This window comes from Dermacentor silvarum, chromosome 4 (assembly GCF_013339745.2).
Source record: "Dermacentor silvarum isolate Dsil-2018 chromosome 4, BIME_Dsil_1.4, whole genome shotgun sequence".
NCBI lineage: Eukaryota > Metazoa > Arthropoda > Arachnida > Ixodida > Ixodidae > Dermacentor > Dermacentor silvarum.
Genome location: NC_051157.2, coordinates 232,854,645 through 232,859,987, shown reverse-complemented (window position 1 = coordinate 232,859,987; position 5,343 = coordinate 232,854,645). Strand labels below are relative to the sequence as shown.

At 47.9% G+C, this 5,343-nt stretch overlaps 1 long non-coding RNA gene and 1 pseudogene across 1 annotated transcript in view; both read right to left on the bottom strand.

Moving 5' to 3' along the window:
- Positions 1 to 5,343, bottom strand: part of LOC125944953 (uncharacterized) — a 70,650-nt gene that overhangs the window by 51,569 nt on the left and 13,738 nt on the right. The window lies entirely within an intron of this gene.
- The window catches only part of LOC119451280 (large subunit ribosomal RNA), a 6,712-nt pseudogene continuing 6,268 nt past the window's right edge, over positions 4,900 to 5,343 (bottom strand).

The window sequence follows — 5,343 nt, the reverse complement described above, 5'->3', positions numbered from 1 at the left end:
TGTTCCGAGTTAAACGTTTCTCGTGTCGTAGCTGGTGCTCAATAACTAAATTCGCTCGTGCCCACGCGTACGTCAGCACGCCGTGGTTTCAGATAGACCATTTATTAGGCATGTACGTGGCCGCGCGCGTACGGACACATATACCAAAAGTCGCCCTAACGATTCTGCATTTTCAGCGAAATTGAACAAAAAAAAAAAAAATTAAGGACGATCCACGCTTGTGAAAACGTATGAAACAGTAGTAAACTCTGTAAGCGTCTTTTTCTTTTCCTCTCGCTTCTTTTCCTCTCTGTGTGTCTCACGCTCTCATTTTCTCTTTCTGTGGCCCATAGCAAGTTGTCTTACAATCGTCGGTACAACGCAACGGTACAACGAGCAAGCATTTATGGTACCCATAAATTCTTGTTCTGCAAGAGTGGGTGCCATAGTCCAGTGGTTATCGTTAGGGGATAGCACTCCCCTTCGGATCGTGTGTACCCTGGTTCGAATCCCGCCGCGCGAAGAAAGTAGTGACTTTTTTTTTTCCATATCTCTCTTGCTCCACATTCTTTGCTCGAAACTGCGAGCACCAGAATAGATTCTAAATTTATTCATTTTGCAAAAAGCACTTGACAATTTCCGCCTGTTTCCGTCTTTATATAAACAGTGGTGGTCCTTAGCCTATTTTTTTAAAGCAACCGAAGTCTGTCAGTATACAGGGTGTTTTTTTTTTTTTTTTTTTTTTTTAGCTGCACCAAATTTTAAAATTAGTAAAATGTAAATCTTTGTCAAGTTATGTTTGCCATTCCAGTGTACGGATTGGCGGCCTCTAGATAATACAGAGCAATTTCCGCAATTACGTGCGTAATTAGCAAATTTACGCTAATTAACTTTCTAATGATCAACAATAGGTGGCTATAGCAAATGAGTACTTTGGGCCCGTCCTCGACACTACCTAGCCCAAGGATCGAATTTTGAATAGCGGAGTTCATGTGGGAGCTACGCGAACAATTAGTTCCTCTTGGCAGGCTGCTTGAAACTGAAACTGGCCGCAAAAAGAGCGTCTCTGTCGTCGATGTCGCCACCCCCCGGCCCTTTCGTCACGTCTCCGACGTCACGGCTGGTCCGACCAAACGAGCAGCTTGCGTTATCTCTTTGCTGTCTGCGGCGTTGGCCTAACGCTTCAATGCCGGCGGGCCGCCAAATTTACTTCGTCATTCCGTCGGGCGCCACGTTGCGCTGTGGCGCCAACCCCGCTCCTTGGGCTTTTAGATACTACAGGCGCGGCGTCATATCAGTCTGTATCAGTGAACGCCGCGGATAGCAAGGAGATAACGGAAGCTGCTCGCGGGCCCGACTGGCGCCTATCTCGGAGACGTGACGAAAGGCAGGGGGGGGCGGCGACAGCGTTATGCCATGTCATCAGCTTACTTGTTTTCTCGCATTAACCTGAATTGTTTTGCTATTTATTTGTTCAAATCGTAATTCTTTCGCTGCTGTGTGTAGACAACTTGACATCTTTGCTGCACTTGCTCTAACAAAATTTGTTTTCTTCTTTTTATTTATAGAACAGCTTCTGTAGTATGTGTTTTATTTTCGCGAGTGAGAAAATAAATTCTTCTTTTTCTAGCGTTAGGTAGTGTGAACATTCTCAAATTTGAACACACACACACACACATGTGTGTGTATGTGTGTAAATGGATCGGAAAACATTTCTTTAAATGGCCAGGAAAATATCGCTGACGATTGTGTCGTCGTTTATTGCTTGTGCATGTGCTGCAGAAGAACCATTTTTGTAAGGGACCACGGAAATGCAAGGGAAAAAAGCGCACGAAAAAAAAAAAAAGAAATGTGATTGTGGCAAATCAGAACCTGCTTCAGAATCAGAACGTTGTTTCTTCTTCTGCAGTTGCTCTAACCGAAATTGTTTTCTTCATTTTATTTAGAACAGGGATTGGGCTTCGGTAGTGTGCATTTTTACTCATAATTAATTCTTGTTCTAGTTGCAGCGCTAGGTACTTCCATCATTCTCAAATTTGAACACACACACGCACGCTGTGTGTGTTGCATGTGCTGCAGAAGGACCATTTTTGTAAGGGGTACCGCGGAAATGCAAGGAAAAAAAGCGCACGAAAAAAAAAAAAAAGAATTGTGATTGTGGCTAATCAGAACCTGCTTCAGAATCAGATCATTCTCAAATTTGAACACACGCACACTGCTGCAGAAGAACTATTTTTGTAAGGGACCACGGAAATGCAAGGAGAAAAAGCGCACGAAAAAAAAAAAAAAAGAGAGAATTGCGATTGTGACAAATCAGAAGCTGCTTCAGAATCGGAACGTCGTTTCTTCTTCTGCAGTTGCTCTAACCGAAATTGTTTTCTTCTTTCTATTTAGAACAGGGCTTTTTCTCAAATTTGAACACACGCACACTGTGCTGCAGAAGAACTATTTTTGTAAGGGACCACGGAAATGCAAGGGAAAAAAGCGCACGAAAAAAAAAAAAAGAAATGTGATTGTGGCAAATCAGAACCTGCTTCAGAATCAGAACGTTGTTTCTTCTTCTTCTGCAGTTGCTCTAACCGAAATTGTTTTCTTCATTTTATTTAGAACAGGGATTGGGCTTCGGTAGTGTGCATTTTTACTCATAATTAATTCTTGTTCTAGTTGCAGCGCTAGGTACTTCCATCATTCTCAAATTTGAACACACACACGCACGCTGTGTGTGTTGCATGTGCTGCAGAAGGACCATTTTTGTAAGGGGTACCGCGGAAATGCAAGGAAAAAAAGCGCACGAAAAAAAAAAAAAGAATTGTGATTGTGGCTAATCAGAACCTCCTTCAGAATCAGATCATTCTCAAATTTGAACACACGCACACTGCTGCAGAAGAACTATTTTTGTAAGGGACCACGGAAATGCAAGGAGAAAAAGCGCACGAAAAAAAAAAAAAGAGAGAATTGCGATTGTGACAAATCAGAACCTGCTTCAGAATCGGAACGTCGTTTCTTCTTCTGCAGTTGCTCTAACCGAAATTGTTTTCTTCTTTCTATTTAGAACAGGGCTTTTTCTCAAATTTGAACACACGCACACTGTGCTGCAGAAGAACTATTTTTGTAAGGGACCACGGAAACGCAAGAAAAAAAGCGCTCGAAAAAAAAAAAAAAAAAAGAATTGCTTTTGTGGCAAATCCTGCTTCAGAATTATTCAGCCGAGGCAGCAAAGAAAACAACAAATGTTCTTAAATGTAAATGTGTTCTGAAATGAAAATTTGGCAATTTTGGACGCCTTTCTTACTGGTTTGGTTTTCATTAGATATTTTCATTAGAATTTTATGCATTCAAACGCGGCCAGTTTTCATCAGTGATACGTGGCGCTTGCCTACCCTGACTACGAGCGCACCTAAAAAAAAAAAAAAGAAAACACAGGAAAACAGAACACGCCAACAGCCGCGGGAAAGAACCCGCAAAGTCCGCTACCATGTCAACCGGGGCGGCAAAGAAAGTCTTTAAGCCGCACTCGACGCACCGAAAGTCCGCCACCGCGTCCATCGGGGTAGGAAGGAGAAGAAAAAAAAAACCCGGGATTCCTCCTGCTCTGTGTTGACAGTCTGCGGGTGAGTGGGGCGGCGCGCAAGCGCGCGGCAAAGTCCCTCAGCACGTCAGCCGGGGCGGCCAAAAAACCGCGTCAACCGGGGCGGCGAAGAACGCGCGTTTGAGCTGCACGCGATGCAAGTCGGCAGGCGCCAATGCGGCAATCGAGCCGCTCATAAGTGACCGAAATTGGTTGGCGTCGCGATTCCTCCTCCGCGGTGTTGACATTCAGCTAGTCTTCTGGCGAGTGGGGTGGGGCAGTGCCCAAGCGCGCGGCAAAGTCCCTTACCAACCACGTCAGCCGGGGCGGCCTAAAAACCACGTCAACCGGGGCCACAGTGGCCGAGCTGAAGCGCCGCGCTTAAGCGCGCCACCACGTCAACCGGGGCAAGAAGGAAAAGAAAAAATTAAGAAAAAAGGCCCGCGCTTAAGCCACCCACAGTGACCGAAAATGGTCGGCGCTTAAGCCCGGCGTGAATCCTCGTCGGTGTCCATACACCTGTTTGTCTAATCTGCTGCTGGCGGTTCGGTTGGGGCCGCGGGGCCGCGCGCAAGCGCGCGGCAAAGTCCCTTACCACGTCAGCCGGGGCGGCCAAAAAAAACACGTCAACCGGGGCGGCGGAAAAAAAAAAAAAAAAAAAACACCCCCCCCTTTCAATGTACGCGCGAGGCCGCAGCATGCAACGCTCGCGCGAAGGGCCTTCGGCGAAGCGCGAAAGGCCTCTTTCTCTTTGCTGACCTGCTCAAACAGGGGGCTTTGTCACCACGAGAAAAACAGCCCTTCCTTGGTACGAGAAAAAGCACCCCTTCTTTGGTACGAGATCAGGTCACACGTGCGATTCCCTCTGCTCGCACTGCGCGTCGCCCCTTCGCGCATTCTCCCGTAGAATCCACAGATTCTTCTCTCGCACAATGGTCCGCAATTGCGAGACCTTTCGCTCATACGGCGCGCCGCCCGTATGAGCTTTTCGCAAAAGACGTGGCTGCACGCATTCGCAGTCTGATCTCTGCGAAAACCGTGCGCTTCTCATCACTGCCGCACCTCAGCAGCGGCAGCAGGCACAACACACTTTGGTCGCGTTCCGCCCAGCGACTTGCACGCTGCGGCAACAACGGTCCCCAGCCGTTGCGCCGTTGTGTTGCCGTTCGCGGCAACCGTTTTGTGCGAGTTTCACCGCAGCAAAGAGCTCGCACCTTTTATTTTTTTTTTTAATTTTTCGTCCGTGCGTCGTCCACTTTCGGACGCGCAACACAAACTCCGCACCTGTCGGCAAGCACTGCGATCGCATAAGGCGCCTCGGGAAGGATGTACGTTTCAGTTTTGTACCGCGGACAAACCTTCCAGTCAGAGGCTAAGCCTCAATAGATCGCAGTGTGGTGGCTGCTCTACTACTTACGACACCACGACAGGTACCTAAGTCGTCTTCAGACGATTTGACACTGCAGCGATTCAGGCCAGCCATAGCCCCGGAGAGCGACCAGTGGCCTCGACAATACTCGGCCTCCGGTGTGGCGCTCTCTGGGTTCATTTGGCGTCATCGAGCCGGGAAGCGCGGCGGCCCGCCGCGCTCGACCCGGCGCTAATCTTACCCGCTTTCGCCGCAAGTGCACACGATATCGTTGCAGTGCTTAGACGGGATTCTGACTTAGAGGCGTTCAGTCGTAATCCCACGGATGGTAGCTTCGCACCACTGGTCTCTCGACCAAGCACGTGAACCAAGTGTCCGAATCTGCGGTTCCTCTCGTACTGAGCAGAATTACTATCGCAACGACCGG